Here is a 17,342-nt window from a genome sequence, read left to right on the forward strand (position 1 = left end):
CCCCTCTCCCTCCCGGTAAGCAGCAGGTTAGCTTAAGATTCATTATCCCAAGAATGGGCAGCTCCAGTTCCCTTTAGCTCCAGCCATCATGGCCAATGATGCAAGTTGCTTTGCAGTGTTGTGGTTCTGCTACCATTCTGACCCTGGAAGAGACTGCAGGAAATAGGATTTGCAGGGAAGGGTTGATATACCCACAGCGAGTGTATGGCTTCTTTCTGCTGTTAGCGAGAATGGGGGAAATAATAAGGCATTTCAATCAAGGATTAGGATGAGGGTTACCTCTACTCTTACCTAATGGCTTCAGCAGAAGCATTCATTTGGCCAGTTCGTGTGGTTTTTAGTCCTTAGATGCACAAAAGCTACTGCCACTCTCTGCTCTGCTTCTTCCTTGAAGGCAATGCTTACTTTCACTGTAATTTTTAACATATATTGAACATGGGGCAGTATGAATTTGTTCAGCAGTAATGCAAAACAATGCTAAACCCAAGCTAAGTTATTTGTTTGTAGGTAGGTAACTTGTCAGATTTCTGTACTGTTCTTCAACAATTTTTCTAGGGCCTGGAAAAATAAAAAAAGATTTGTCATGAATGATAACCTGAACAGACTCCCATCTGACAAGCCATGTTTATTGCAAGTGCATGCCAAACCAGGATCTGAAACTATGATTTGAAACTGAGTAGCAAACCATAGTTGGCATTAAATCTGAACCACCAAACCATGGTTTGCATCATTGCTTCATCAGTACAGGCTGCAGTTCATGATAGTATCTGGGGATTCTCGGAGAAGGTAGTCAAAGATGAAGGTGAACAAACTATAATTTGTCTAGTTGCCTAGTTATGCTTAGTAAGGTATCTTCTATGACAGGCATGTCCAAAGTTCATTTTGGGGGCCTAATCCGGCCTGCCACTCGGTTTAATCTGACCCCTGTGGCAGTTTATTTCCTGGAGTAAAATCCTAAGAAACCTCAACAACTTCAACCCTAAAAAAAAGGTCAACAAATTTGGTCGGCCCTCACGGCTCTTCACTTCATCAAATCTGTCCCTCTTTGAAAAAAGTTTGGACACCACTGTTCTATGAAAACAAGTATTTTGGGTGGTGTGCGTAAAAGCTGTCTATGGCACATATGCAAAAGGGACATACTCCATAGTCGGAATTGTCTTTAAAAGTGTGTTGTTTTTTGCTTCCATATCAAGAGAGTTCAGTTTGATTTATGAAACCAAATGTGAACTTTTGCCTATTCGCAGATTGAGAAAGGGTTATTATGTGCTGATTCTGTTCGCCAGTAACAATATATTCTAAATAGTAAAATTTGACCTTGAATTAGCACTAAATGTGCAACTCATTTTTCCTTTTTCTGGTCTGCATACAATTATGAATATAAAAGAGTGCTAAATGATTATGATTATTATTTTTCCCTGTGATGCTGGACAAGCAGTTTCAAAGCGAAAAGGAAAGAAACCCACCCAAACTTTGGGGATTTAGAAACAAACCCCAAAGCATGACAGTTTTAAATCTAAGAAGATGAAAATGAACTATTTGTGATTTGTGTTGGTGGTTCACAGTTTTGTGATGTCTGTCATGTCGCAGAGTTGTGTATGCCGTACATAATTCTATAACAGATAAAATGAAGAATGACTCTAGATTTTTGATTGTTAGTTTGATAAATTAAGAACTGGCGCGCTACTTGAGCACTGTAGAACAGACCAACCCACAAACCAAAACTAAATATTTCTCCTCCACAGAGGAATGTTCATGGTGTATTACGCCTTTTCGTTCTCTGTGTGATGGCTTCCAGAACACGAAGTAAAAGGAGAATGCAGTCCCATTGTGTCAGCTTTGAAGCCATGCAAAGTATACATGTCCTTCTTCTAAATATCTTTGTTCAGCTAAGCAGCTGAATAAATGCAATTAATTTATTTTCCAAGAGTCGCCTGCCAGATCTCCTGATTAGTCCCATTCCTTTAGCTGTTCGGGTCAGGTATGTTTAGCTGTCATGCATTTTCACTGTGTAAATGCAAAGATCCTACTTAATATGATCTCCATACAGTGCACTGCAAACTTCGTTCATCAAGTAGCATGGAAGACATTAGTAGTTCCAAGCCAGCTGTGTTTAACGTTGAGTTCAATAGGGACAGCAGGACTTGTGGTAGGTTCTGAAGAAGGAAAGTTAGAAGGAAAGGGTTAAGCTGAGGGTTTAGGTGAGGTAACCAGGTGGTAAGAACATAAGAATATAAGTAGAGTCTACTGGATCAGGCCAATGGCTCATCTAGTCCAGCATCTTGTTCCTACAGTGGCCAACCAGATGCCTGTGAGAAATCATGAGCCCAAGAGCGCTCTCCCCTCCTATGGGTTTTGTTGTTTAGTCGTTTAGTCATATCCGACTCTTCGTGACCCCATGGACCAGAGCACGCCAGGCACTCCTGTTTTCCACTGCCTCCCTCAGTTTGGTCAGACTCATGTTTGTAGCTTCAAGAACACTGTCCAACCATCTTGTCCTCTGTCGTCCCCTTCTCCTTGTGCCCTAAATCTTCCCCAGCATCAGGGTCTTTTCCAGGGAGTCTTCTCTTCTCATGAGGTGGCCAAAGTATTGGAGCCTCAGCTTCACGGTCTGTCCTTCCAGTGAGCACTCAGGGCTGATTTCCCTAAGAATGGATAGGTTCGATCTTCTTGCAGTCCATGGGACTCTCAACTATGGTTTTAGCAAATAGTCTTTAGAAGCATTGCAGCCTCCAACTGTGAAGCAAAACTCATACTCCCTGCCCACCCACAGGGCATCTGCTGACAAGACTAGTCAGTTCAGTCTGGTACTTAGATTTCAATCTGGTCCAAAGTTAGGAAGTGAAGCCCCTTCCCTCAAGATTGAGGCTGAAATTCTCCACATTACTCTTTGGATCAAGAGTCCTCCTGCCCTGAAACTGTTGCCATTGGATTGTGTACCTCCTCTGCCAATTGTTAATAAATGCCACCATCATCCTCACTGCATTACTTCTGGACCTCTTCTGGGGAGAAATGGTGCGTTTTTCTCATGATAATCTTCTATAATAATCTTTGAAAATGCGTAATATGGAAAGGGAGGGTACAGGAAGGGAGGAACTCCCAGGACTCTGGAAACAATCTTAGGTGATAATAGGTTAACCAAGAAGCTAAATATTTACCCAGAGATCCTATCCATTATTGTTGTCATTCTTTCCAGCAAAGGGGCAAAGCATGGGATACTTTGTGTGTGCACAAACATTAAAAAACACAAGACGTAGCTGACCATGTGTGGTCTCACGGATATTGAATCACTGAAGCCAAGTTTATGGGCCAACATCTGTTATCATCACCCTTTCCTCTAGGAAATCCTGTATGAATTGTTCATCAGGGTGGAGAATCTTGTCTGTGCCTAAAATTTATCCACATCATCCATCCTCAGTTAATGAGAAAAGAAATTATATATGAAAAATTATCAAAGGGGGGAGAAAGTGTTGGATAAATCCTTGTGGTTGGGGTGTGTGGTCCTTGTTGCAGTTACCTTACATGTGGCCTAGAGGTGTTGTTGAGTGCCATGTTCTGTGTGTGGAACAGGTCTCGGTGTTTCGATTTCTGGGAATTGAGTTGAGAGATGACCTAACCTGGGAGAAAACAGCAAAGACCTGATGATGAGAGCACAGCAGAGGTTATATTTTCTGAGAATCCTCTGGAAAAATCATCTCTCAAAGGACCTGTTGATGGCATTTTACCATTGTACTGTTGAGAGTGTATTAACTTATGGTCTGTGTGTGTGGTTTGGGAGCTGCACGGTCAGGGAGAAAACAATGCTGTCCAGGGTTGTAAAGACTGCGGAGAGAATAATTGGGTGCACTCTTCCCACCTTGGATCAAATCTACACTTCCAGGTGTCATAAGAAAGCTGCAGAGATAGTGCAGGATAGTACGCACCCCGGAAATAATCTCTTTCAGCTTCTGCCTTCTGGAAGAAGGTACATGGTTATAAAGACTAGGACTAGCCGCCTGAGAAACAGTTTCCATCCAAATGCGATTTTGGTTTTAAACACAGTGTAAAGTAGTCTCTGTGGGAGTATATTGTATTTAATTATGGGGTATCAGAGTTTTTAGGGGGTTAACCAGGCTGGGATAGCAGATATGTTGGTTTTTGAATGTCTGATGGTAGATTTTTTCAATTTCGTTGTTCTGTATGGGACAATGACAATAAAGATTATCGTATTGTATCGTATCATATTCTGCAAATTATTTCTCTTGTGGTCTCCACAACCTTCCTAAGTGCCTGCGCTTCCTGAAAGCCCCATGGCAGCCTCAGCTAGGGTTTCATATAGGTGTAGAAGGCAGGTGTGCAGCCTACCATTTACCTGACAATTGCTTTTTTTAAAAGAGAATTCTTTTTACTTTTAAAGAAATAAGATGTGTGTGTGTTTTGTTTTGTTTTTAAGGTAAAAGGAAGGACTTTCCTTCTACCATGTCTGCAGCAATTTCATTCTTTCCTTCCTCTTTTTTGAGTACCGTACATTTTTTTGGAAATGTTGTCAGGCCATGCCCTGCTTTATCAGTTATGTGACCAAATATTTCACAAAGACAGATTCCTCCTTGTCCTTTGCTTAATTGGGGTTTTTTTTTGGGGGGGGGGAGTGGTCCTCCTAAGTAGTGGGGATCCATATTACTAACTTGAAGGCATGCCATTTTTATTGCACAGTTATTAATCCAGATCAGGCACCCCCAAATTCGGCCCTCCAGATGTTTTGGGACTACAACTCCCATCATCCCTAGCTAACAGGACCAGTGGTCAGGGATGATGGGAACTGTAGTCCCAAAACATTCCTGATCAAGATTAAACCTCTTGAATGTTCGCATTTTATTTCAAAGCAAACTAGAACCCTGATGTCCATGAGTAGATTCATTGTTGTAGGTGAATGCCAATGAATGCCAGGAAGATGTGAGAAATGCCATGAGTGAGTCAGGCCATGGCAAGAAGTGAGCTTGATGGACTACAGTGTGGATTTGTTTTTGTTTTTTTACTGTCGGTGTGTTTATTTTCTCCCAATTTGATCTTTCCAGTTCCAGTATTTTTAAAAATTATTTGGCTATTATAGTTGTTTATTTCTCTAACCCTTATATGTGTTGTTGTAATAGGTGCATTATTGTTTGGTTTTATTCCCCATCTCAATATAAGACGTGGGGATGCATATGAATGTACCAGAGTATAAATTGATTTGATGTTATCCTTCCTTACTCACCTTTATGCGTATAGCAGAGTACACCTCCTTTGCAGCGCTAGTGGAAGCTATTGAGAAGCTGGTTTCAACCTTTAGATGAAGCAATCCAGAATGCCCCTGGTGCAGCCTAGATCTTCCTGGTATCCCCCCCCCCCTTATATTCCCTCTTTAAAAGAATAATCATACAGCATAGTCTTCTTAAAATAAGAGTAGAGTTTACTCACAGTTCACATTCAGTAGCAGTCTGAAGGCAGGCTTAAGTTGCAGTTATAGGGAACATTTGTAGATTAAAATGAAGAGATGCCTGAGCTAAGTCTCAGACTTAGCACATCCTTTGTTATGCATGAGGCATCTCAGGAAGCAGATCAACAGACAAAGAGCAGAAGGTGAGAGAGAGAAATGGTGATGTGTCCAGCCTTTAATTTGGGCTGGACACATCACCATTTCTCAATTTCGAGCCCACCTCGACCTGGCCACACCCAAGGGGAAGGGGCTCCCACAGGTCCTCCCTGTTGGAGACCCATTCCCCTGTGTGCCCATTCTAGGAAACAGGAAATGATGGACTTGACAGCTCTCTCTACATATTCCACAGGACGGACACACACACACACACACACACACACACACAGACACACACTATCTCAGAGGTCTTACATCACTGAGCTTCCCCCATATTGTAACTCTATCACAGGTTAAGAGAATAACCGTTCTCCAAAACCACTGGAGACCCACATATGGCTCAAGCAGGACCAGCTGCAAAATTTGAGAGCAGCTTGGGCAAGGAACCCTCCAGAGTCCTCTTTAACATAGAACATAGACAGGGAACCTATGGCCTTCCGAATGTTGTTGATCTCAGGTGCGTGGCATGGCCAGTAGTCAGGGATGGTGGGAGGGATCTGCTGGTCCCAGTGAGTATCCAAACATACTGTAGATACCCTCAGGAACCAGTCCTGGTTCCATGGCCTTTCGTTTCGTTTTTTAAAATGCTTATATCAGCATTTTAAGGGATGCGGGTGGCACTGTGGGTTAAATCACAGAGCCTAGGACTTGCCGATCAGAAGGTCGGCGGTTCGAATCCCCACGACGGGGTGAGCTCCCGTTGCTCAGTCCCTGCTACTGCCAACCCAGCAGTTCAAAAGCACGTCAAAGTGCAAGTAGATAAATAAGTACTGCTCCGGCGGGAAGGTAAATGGCGTTTTCGTGCGCAGCTCTGGTTCGCCAGAAGCGGCTTAGTCATGCTGGCCACATGACCCGGAAGCTGCACACTGGCTCCCTCGGCCAATAAAGCAAGATGAGTGCCACAACCCCAGAGTCGGCCATGACTGGACCTAATGGTCAGGGGTCCCTTTACCTTTATATCAGCATTTTAATTGCTTTCTTCTAGTATCAGCTGCATACCATAGTAAGCACATCCACTAGATATGCAGTGTGCAAATGGAAGAAGTCTGTGTACTTCATCCAGCAATCTTGTTCATGCAGTCAGATGGTGTCCTTTCTGCCCTGCTGGTCTACAAACTGTATTTTATATTACAGTATGGAAAGTTATTTGTAACTGTAAGGAAGCATGCCTGAATGTGCACCTGTAGAAGTTTGCCCATGGCTGCTAGGTGCAATGGCTCTGTTCTACCTCCACTGAGGGAGACAGTATGCCTCTGAATACCAGTTTCAGGGAAACACGGGTGTGTAGAGTGTTCAAGTTCTCCTTGTGGCCTTTCTGTGGAAGTCACTGTGAGACCAGAGTGCTAGACTAGATGGGCCTCTTGCCTGATACAGCAGGACTCTTCTTGCAGTCTGATATCTTGTCAGGAACCCCCCCACCCCACCCTTTGACCCATTGTTTAGTACATAAGTTAAGTACACTTTTATAGGGCGGAAAAATCTGTAAATTTTCATCCCCTTTGAACCCCATTCATTTTGTTCTGTTCTAAATTAGCCGTAGGAGAATTGGGCTGGAGATAATGGATCAGCAACCTTTCCTAAGATGACCTATGGAATCCCAGAGTGGTTTTCACCACAGCTTTGAGCCAAAGTTTTCTGTTTCACTTGGCACCCTCTGTGACTGTTTGCACACTCCCTTTTGTCATCATCCTTTCCTGTCAAGCTATATTTTGTTTGCAAAGTTTGGCTGAGGACGGTGGAGTTGGCCATGATTCCATTGCTCTGTATTTTACCGTTTTCAGCTTCAGATCAGGATCCTTCTGCCTTGAGCAGCAGATGTTTTTACACACCGAAAAACCCAAATCACGACACTTTATATAATATATACATTTTATTTTGCTTGTTCACCTTTTTTCCCTTCCCTCTGTGACATGGAATTGATATGCACCAATTTGTCCCACATTGATAGGGCAACTTGCTGTCATGTTCCAAGTTTGAGCAATGTGAAGAAGCCACTTTCTAAAAGTCATTGGAAGAGTAGGAATCATTGTTCGGTGCTTTCTTTGGAATACTCACCTTTCCATTCCCATTTCAGAAAGCATGTGGAGATTATATAGCCAAAACTCATATTCCCTAAAAACAGCTGCCATTGCACAATATACATAGCCAAAATTTTAGTCCTGTCTGAGTTTTTTTCTATTTATTGGCCTTTTCATGGAATGAACTTAAGTCCCCTTGTATACATATTAGGCAATTGTGCAGTTAATGTGCATTTCTAAAATTATATTTAATTTAAACTGTAGGGAAAATCGGATTTCAAATCTGTAATACATTTGTATACATGGAGAAAAACCTGCATTCAATGCATAGCTCTAGTTTTATGTGGATTAAGCCTACTTTGCTATGGCATGCAAACATAATAGCAGCCACATCTGGCGTAATTCTGGAATGATGGGTTGCGGAGGGCAGCAGCAGTTTCCACCGGTTTGCTGTTTTTCCTCACTCTTGATGGTCATATAGGTCCTTAGTATACCATTTTCCATCTTGAAAAAAAACTTCTGTTTCTCTTGAATAGCTTGATAGAATGAAACCATTACCCTGAATTCACTACCATTGTTGTCTTACTGCATTCCAGCCTCCCTATCTTTGGAAGAGGTGCATTTGTTCTTAAAAGCAAGAGTGAAAATTCAGGAAAGGAGTCTGAAGAAGAGAGGCAAATGGTGCTGACAAGAGAATGAAGTTCTGGGCTTTATCAGAAGATTTTTAAAAACTCAGCAGATAATATCGTATCCACCCAAGAGTTCTTAAAGAACTCGAATGTGAAATTAACGATCTCGTAACAAAAATATGTAACTTGTCCACTAGATCAGCCTTTGTGGTTGAGCAATGTAACAGCTGTTTTTAAAAAGGAATCCAGGGGTTTAGGATCCAGGAAATTATAGGCTAGCTAGTTTAGATGAACTCAAGGTAAATTCATGGAAAGAATTGTTAAAGATAAAATTATCAAGTTTATAGAAAGAACAAGTCTTTCTGGAGTTACATGGACATGATTTTACAAAAGTAACCCTTGTTCCACTAACTTTTTGGAGTTCTTTCAGAGTGTTAATAAGCAGGTGGATATTGATAATCCAGTAGCCATTGTGTATGTGGACTTTCCAAGAGCTTGGAATAAACTTCATCACCGAAGATTCCAGAGCAAATTAGCAGTCATAGGATAAAACGACACATCTTGTTATGCATCAGAAACCATCTAAGGAACAGGAAGCGGAGAGTAGAAGCAAATAAACCATTTTTACTGTGGCTGGATATAAGGAGCTGTGCCCCACAAGAATCTGTGCTGAGAACTTGCTTTAAACTTGTTCCTAAGTGATATGCAGTTGGGGTGAACAATGAAGTGGCCAGGTTCATTTACAGCACCAAATTATCCAGGTTTTTCATACCAAAAAAGATTACAAAGGATCTCTCCAAACTGGATGACGGGGGCATTAAAATACTAAATGTGGTTCATTGTAATTAAATGTAGAGTGATGCCCATTGGGCAAAAAAGAAAGTACACTAATGGGGTATGAATGAATCGCTGATGCTTGACCATGGATCTTGGGCTCATAGTGAATGCAATCATACCTCTGTTCCCAAACGCTTTGGGAGTTGAACGTTTCGGCTCCCGAACGATCAAAAACCAGAAGTGATTGATTGTTCTGGTTTTCAAACGTTCTTTTGGAATCTGAACGTCCGACAGGGCTTCTGCGGCTTCCAATTGGCTGCAGGAGCTTCCTGCAGCCAATCAGAAGCCACGCTTTGGAAGTTGAACGTTTCGGAAGTCAAACAGACTTCTGGAACGGATTCTGTTCGACTTCTGAGGTACGACTATATCTTAATGAAAGCATCCACTTAGTGTGTGGCAGCTGCGAAAAAGGAAAGTTATGTGTCATTAGGAAAGGGGTCAAAAACGAACCCCAATCATTGGAGAGGCCATTTCCAAGCTGGTGCAAACGTGACCAGAACAATATGCAAATATTGGCAGGCATCAGGTCTAACAAGTACGCTTTAAGTACAATACATATATTCCTATTAAAATACTTGCCAACAACTTTTCTAATGGCTTTGTACTTTATTTTTCAGATGTCTTTCTTTGTCACCCATTCTGCTGTGGTTTCAATTTATATCCTACTTTCCATTCAACAAACACTTACAACATGGTTAACAGTAAAAAGAGTGAATAATAAGCTACTTTGTTATTAAATCACATAAACACCCCAAAATATAAATACAAACTTTAAAAAAGGAGAAAATTGTTGTTGCAGAAATAGAGGAAAGTCATAGCTTTAGTGGTCTTTGGAGACAAAGGACACAGGATGCTGCCTTAGGCTGAAGTTAGACCATTGTGGTCCATCTAGGTCAGTACTGTCAACACTGACTGCCAGCAGCCTATCAGGATTCCTGCTAGGGACTGAACCTCAGATCTTTTACATGCAAAGCATATGCCTCTCACTGAGTCTATGGCTTTTCCTGACTTTCGTGGAACTCCCAGAACTTTGGCATCCAGGTTCTATTGAAATACAGTGGATAGAATGTTGGGCTTTTGCCTGGATTCATATTTGTGCGCATCAGTATCCAACTGTAAGCAAGTCATCATCTGACATGCAGTATTTCCCATCTGTAAAACTGACCTGCTGACCTAGCTTCACAGTAGTTTCGCGAGGCAGAAACACAAGCCAAATATATACGATGCTGATGACATCAGCAAACCCAGAGAGAATTTGTTACTTATTTGTGGACGATAAGCTTGTTGAACCATCAAGTTCCAATACTTGTTTTGAATCCAAACCGCACGAAGTCACAAACTTCAGACAATTTACAGAGACAGTTTAGTCTGTAGAGTTCGCTAATCGTTCCTTCAGAGATGGCTGGTAACTTGGTTGTGGTTTTCCTAATTTCCGACCGCTACACCATGTTAATTATGAATAATGCATTAAATATCTTCCAAATGGTTTCCCCCGTATAAACAGCTACCGTTGCCTCCAGGATATTATGGGATAGGGGAGGTTAGCATGGTAAAGACTGGGAGGAATGTCTCTGTACTTTCAAATTGCAGGGTTGACTTTTAGCAGATATACTGTACATTGTAAGCTCATTTATGTGGCCGCCTGCAAAATGCATCCAGCTATGCTTGGGATATAAGGAGCTGATTTATGGGAAGTCAGATAATTTGTCCTTCCTGTGAAATACTATCTGCTCTGATTGGTAGCAGCTTCAAGGGTCTGCAGCAGAACCAATGCATGCACACATCTCACTCTAGAAAAAGAATGTTGCTCCCTGTAGAAAAATCCCTACCCTGTTTCAGAATTATGCTCCAGTCTTAAGCATAGCTGTCAAGCGTCCCTTATTTGAAGGGACAGTCCCTTATTCCAGTGCCATGTCCCGCTGCTGTCCCTTATTGATGGATGTCCCTTAAATGTCCCTTAAATGATGTCTTTTAAATTTCAAAGGAAGCAGCTCCTCTCCCTCCCTCCCTGCCGGCCAGGGAGCATTCCTGGGGAGGCTCCAATTATGTTGCTTGGCTGTGTTGCTCACCCAATAAGAAGTCTAAGAACGACTGGGGGGTGGAGCTTGCATGCCTTGTGCTGATCAAATCGGCTGCGTTGCCTGGGGACTCGCCTTTTCTCAGCGCTTCCCAGCAGAGAGGTGACGGTGGTTTTCCTTGAGGCTTTGTTTGGCTGTTGGCTGGGCTTTCTGCCTTTGGCTCAGAGGGGCTCAGAAGTTGAACATACCTGTGCTGAGTGCTCGGATCGGAATCGGATGGATACGTCATCGACGGCCCACTCATCCTTGCCGTCGAAAAGGTCTGCCTGGAGTGGGGTCACATGGTGGGAGAAAAGGAAAGGAGATATCGTGTGAGAGGGGGGCTTTTGAATTTGTTTTGGAGGCTCCTTCGATTGACTTATGGGGGAAAGAAAGGAGCTGGTTGACTAAAATGGTGGGTGACTGGCGATCTCGTGGCGAGGGGGGGAGGCTGTGTGTGTGTGGCTAGTTAATGCAAGCTGAGGAGGGGTTTTGAATGCTAGACGCCATTTTGTTGCACGTGCTGCTGCAAACTTTGCAGTGCAAAGCCAGGCCAGGGAGCCATCTTAAGTTGAGGCTGCATAGGCCTTGTGGTGCATGTGATTCAGATTCTATTCAGTTGAACCTCTGGTTACAAAGTTGGTTGGACAGTGTTCTCGAAGCTACCAGCATGAGTTTGACCAGACTGCTGGAGGACAGGAAGACTGGAGTGCCTGGAACAGGTGAGGCTGCAGGTCCCTTATTTTGGCTGCTGATCCCTTATTTTCAAGGCTGCTGGTCCCTTATTTTCAAATCTGTAAGTTGACAGCTATGGTCTTAAGACCAAACTAGCGGTTTGGCAAACAACCCAGGGCAGCTTGTAAAAAACAAGGGTCACTGTTACACACCTCTGATTTCTTGTACCACTGCGGCCTATAACTGAGATAATTGCACACTCTGCCAGTGTTTGTCCCCATCTCCTCTTCAGATGTTGAGATGGCAAGCTCCTTGTTTACTCTGCCAAGTGCCATACACATGGATGGTTTAATATGCAACCTGTGCATGTTGTGTATATCATAGGAGAGTTTATGGGTCCCAATATCTACTCATTTATTATGGGGAATGGAGCCATGGTCACCGCCAGATTTCTGGAGGCTTTCTCTGCTGTCCTCCGCCTTCTTAAAAACTAGGACTTGGCTTGTGGTCATTTTTCTGACTTGCAATGAAGTTGCAGCACCAGCCTGGTTAGCATAGACTGTGAGAGTGCTGCTGATTCTCCTGGCTTGGGCTTCTACTCTTAATCACCCTCTGGTGTTGCAGGTCTCTTTTCCATTACACTTGCATCCTGTGTTAGTTTTGGTTATTGAATTTTTGCAGTTTTCATTGTTGCATGGAAGTGCAAGCACAGTAGTAATTTTATGACATCTTGTTGATGAATTTGTCTGGGGTCCAAAGCTCATATCAGGAAGAACAAAGACCCAGAGGGGTTGGAGAACTTATGGTGGCGCAGCACTGCATGTTAAGGTCTGGTTTTTCATCTTGGTTCGAACCATCCAACTAAATCTTGGGCTGCAGGTCTTTACTACTTAACTCTATGAAATGACAGACATTAAGCGGGCAGGGGAGAGACATTCTCAGTAACATTGGGAGTAAATTCAGTGCAGCTTTATTGACTTTTATGAGTGCTCTAGAATTACATTGATGTAATTTGGAGTGTGTTTCATCCCAGGGACATTTATTTGAAGCTCAAATCTACCTCTCCTCCCACACAAAGGCTAGCATTTAGTTCATTTCAGCTATGATAAATTATTTGCATCAGAAACGCTGACTCTCTAAAACCTGAGATTTTGGGAAATGTTATTTATGCTAAAAGTATTAATTCCTAATAGTTTTTGGTCTCCTGCTTTACTACTTCTCGTCTTGCTCTCATTTCGGGTCATTACCCCATATACTGCATCCCATATGTGTGCCTTTGGCAGTCCAAAAGGTATGATTTGTGTTTTGATTTTCCTGGCTAGTTTGCTGACTGCAGTGACTGCTGCTGGCATTTTGCCAGCTGGTTGTTTATTTTGTTACCGCTACAGAAAAAAATATTCCTCAGATATGTTTCGGCGTGTGTGTTTTTTAGATTGCCAGGGGAAGAAGAAGGCCTATGCTATCTACTCCTCGCCTGCTTTTCTGATCTTAAAGGGTAAAGTGTGGAGCTGAGCTGAAACAACCTCTTTAGTTTCATTTTCACTATGGCTGATAAAACACTGCAATTTTCCCATGTGATTTCAAACTGTCCATCATTTCCCCCCTCCTTTTTTGTCCAAGTCCTGACCACTAGAAGGAAAGATGGGGAAAGTCCCCAAAGGCCCATTTCTTAAGCCTCCCTTAGGGCACAGGCTTAATAGCAAGGATCAGGAAGGAGTCCCGTGTTGAGACAAAGCTTCAAGAGAATCTGTGTCATGGGCAAGGAACCATTTCAGCCAGAAGACCACATTTCCTTTTAGCTATCCTCCAATGACTACATGCCAGTGGCATAGCATAGATTTCCTGCACCCGGGGCAGACAAGCTGCTGATGCTGCCAGAACGACCCCTCACTGGAACAAACCTCTACAGGGAAAAAGAAAAGATTCCCATTCCCTGGTCTAGAATCTATAGGGTATTCTGCCAATTGAAGCTTCTACTCTCATTGCAGTATTATAACTCAACGACCCTACGTGGGCAGCAACAAAAACCTAAAAGCAATGCTGGGGGCACTGAATGTCACAGTTTAAACTAACCAGCCTGTTCTTTGGCTGCAGGCTTCTAGCATATTATTGATAGTATAGGGTGTTAAGAAACTTTATACAGAACCCTTGCTTCTGTTTGACAAATGAATGGAAAACCCTAACCCAGTCATTTCACTCCAAACCTATTTGCAAGAAATGGGGCCCATGAGGACCTAACTTTGAAGGCAAAGGTTGCTCTGTGCCAAGCTGATCTGTGCCCAAGTTGAACTGTGTGAAAATGCCTGAAGAACTGTATTAGCTCAAGAGAAGCTGCGCATTTGAGCAAAGTCATTTGGACACAATGTTGGCGGGTGTTTTGTTCAGTTGACGGTTTGCACTTTCGCTTCAGCCACGCTTTGGGGGAGGATCATCATCAAGCTACTGCAACTCCCAATTAAAACAACAACATGGATTAAAATAGTATCCTAGAATTCAGATACACTTTGAATATTGGGCTTCTTATTTTCAAATTTTCTAAAAGAAAGCATAATTTTTTAAAAACACACACACATATGCATATACACACAGACACTTATTTTCACAAAACCATATTCATATCAATACTTTATGGGGTACCCTGAACCCCAGGACTTCCTCCCACCCCTCCACTGGCTTCCAGAATTCTTCCCCAGGTGGCGCTGTGGGTTAAACCACAGAGCCTAGGACTTGCTGATCAGAAGGTCGGCGGTTCAAATCTCCGCAACGGGGTGAGCTCCAGTTGCTCGGTCCCTGCTCCTGCCAACCAACAGTTTGAAAGCACGTCAAGTGCAAGTAGATAAATAGGTACTGCTCCGACAGGAAGGTAAACGGCGTTTCCGTGTGCTGCTCTGGTTTGCCAGAAGCGGCTTAGTCATGCTGGCCACATGACCTGGAAGCTGTACGCTGGCTCCCTCAGCCAATAAAGCGAGATGAGCGCTGCAACCCCAGAGTCGGTCACGACTGGACCTAATGGTCAGGGGTCCCTTTACCTTTTAATAACTTTATCTACCTTTGTTATACTCCATTCTTACCCTTTGTTAATTTAAATTACAAGCGCTGTGTGAATCCTGCTAATGCTTTTAAACTCTTACAGTGTTCTTTAATGTTTGTGAAACATGGACCACTTATAAACACCATCTCCAACTCCTTGAAAGATTCCATCAATGGTGTCTCCAAAAATTTTTACACATCGCTTGGGAAGACAGGTGAACTAATACCAGTGTACTGGAAGAAGCAAAGATCACCAGTGTCAAAGCAATGGTTCTTCAACATCAACTTTGTTGGACTGGTCATGTTGTGCGGATGCTTGATTATTGTCTTCCAAGCAACTACTGTATTCCAAACTTAAAAATGGACAGCGTAATGCTGGTGGTCAGCAAAAGAGGTTAAAGACTCTCCCAAGGCAAATCTTAAAAAATGTAGTATAAACACCAACAATTGGGAAACACTTGCCTGCGAGCGCTCCAATCGGAGAACAGCCTTTACCAAAGGTGTCATGGACTTTGAAGACACTCGAACTCAGGATGCAAGGGAGAAACGTGCTAAGAGGAAGGCACGCTTGGCAAATCCACACAGTGATCAACTCCCGCCTGGAAACCTATGTCCCCACTGTAGAAGGAGGTGTGGATCCAGAATTGGTCTCCACAGTCACTTTCAGACTCATTGTTAAAACCATGTTTATGGAAGACAATCTTACTCGGCTATGAGGGATCGCCAAAGAAGAAGACCATTCTCTACTAAACTTATTGTCCTCTTGGTGCCTGATCTTCCCGGTTAACCATGCCATCTCTGCATATTCCATCATCTTCAATACCCATTCTTCTTTCAATCGAATAATGGGCTTCTTAAGAGAAGTTGCAATAATTACAGGCAATCCCCCATTTTGAGGGGGGCGGTGTTTACATTCTGAGGCATTGCATGCATCAGTGAAATCACATATATTTGAAACACCATTGAAAAAGCCTGCAAACACCCCGTTCTGCCCTGTCCCTCCCCATCCTGCCTCTTTTTGTGACGTTTTCAGGTCACTTCTGGGTTCAGTGCGATGCACAGATGCATGCATATTGAACGGGCACACATGGAGGGTTGCCAATATACTGTTCAGATTGTTAGTATGTATGGCTCTCTTTCCTTTTCCTATGTATTATAAAATACATATTTTATGGGGGTTAAGAATACCGATAGTTCTTGTATTGTGCTGCATCAGAACCTATTGCAGTACTCCTATTCCTATAGTATTCCTACTTCTTAGCAGGATGGACTTGCTCAGGGTGTTCCGCCGTGGCGTGGAACTGAAATACATTTTTAATTTCAAAGGTTTGGATTTATTGAACTGTGTTAGTTTAATGCTCAACTTCTTAAATTAAGAAAAGTCAGCTTTCCCATGCATGCAACAGCTTAGAAAAGAAACAGATCTTCCGTTAACTCAAGCATTATGTTGGCCGTGCTATAGTTCAGAATGATTGGGCGGAGGGAGAGAAAAAAAGGAAAGCGCTTGGACTTTGTCAGAAACTGGAATGTTTAGGTTGAAATTTTCTTTCTGTTTCTGATCTCCAGATGGCCATCAGTCTTCATCTTGTTCCGTCTTTTATTCCAGTCAGCCTACAGCATTTACAAAATTCTTATCCTGATCTGGTAACATTTTGCAGTCTCTTTGCACTTATTAAGGTGCCAGGTGGCATAGTCCTATATATAAGGTGTTGTTGTTGCTTTTTTAAAAAAGTAAAAAAATTTCAGCCTCCCTCCCATAATCTGGAGAAACCCAGTTCTGGAACTTCTGTTGTTGAGTTGTTGTTTTTCCATTAACCCTATTACATATCCCTCAAACCGACTTAATTGTTTTAAGAGTCATATATGAGTTCTCATATATTTTGATCCTAATATTGTCCAACCAGCCAAAGTTGCTATAGATGTATATTCTAAAGTTCCCCAGTTCAGAAAGTTGAAACCGAAGAAAGGTTTCCAGTATTTGATATTAGACAATAAGTAGGCATGATGGTGTAGTTCCAATTTTGGAATTCCAAATCCACCTTCATTAATTTGTGATTGTTTTTTTTTTTCCTGCAAAGATAATCTTGGTGTTGTTGAACCCCAAATACATTTCCTAGCAATATTCCAATCCTGGCATTGGTCCCCGGAGTGCAAACTTGTTGATCACTTGAAGTGAATGTATAAAGTCAGGGAAATTATATGGGAAGGCAAAACCTGTAGCCTATGAAAGGAAAAAGGATCTACAGGAAACAGAAACTGGAGTACACAGACATAGCTACTGAAGGCTACAATGATAGGTCATAAAGCAAATAGCTCTGTTTGAGCCTTTCTTTTGGGGATCCAGCAGAGCTATGAATTTTAAATAACATGCTCATCTTTCAAAAGTGTTAATTTGATTCTCTTTCATGCTGGGAATCTAAGGCAACAAATTCATTTCAGTTTTCTTGCAACATACTTATAGCTTTGACTTTCTCTCCCCCCCCCCCCA

At 42.5% G+C, this 17,342-nt stretch overlaps 1 protein-coding gene across 3 annotated transcripts in view; it reads left to right on the top strand.

Annotated features, from left to right (window-relative positions):
• Nucleotides 1-17,342, top strand: part of ADAMTSL1 (ADAMTS like 1) — a 473,481-nt gene that overhangs the window by 249,490 nt on the left and 206,649 nt on the right. The gene's annotated exons all lie outside the window — the stretch shown is intronic.

Source organism: Podarcis tiliguerta, assembly GCF_965153285.1.
Source record: "Podarcis tiliguerta genome assembly, chromosome: 17".
NCBI classification, from domain to species: domain Eukaryota; kingdom Metazoa; phylum Chordata; class Lepidosauria; order Squamata; family Lacertidae; genus Podarcis; species Podarcis tiliguerta.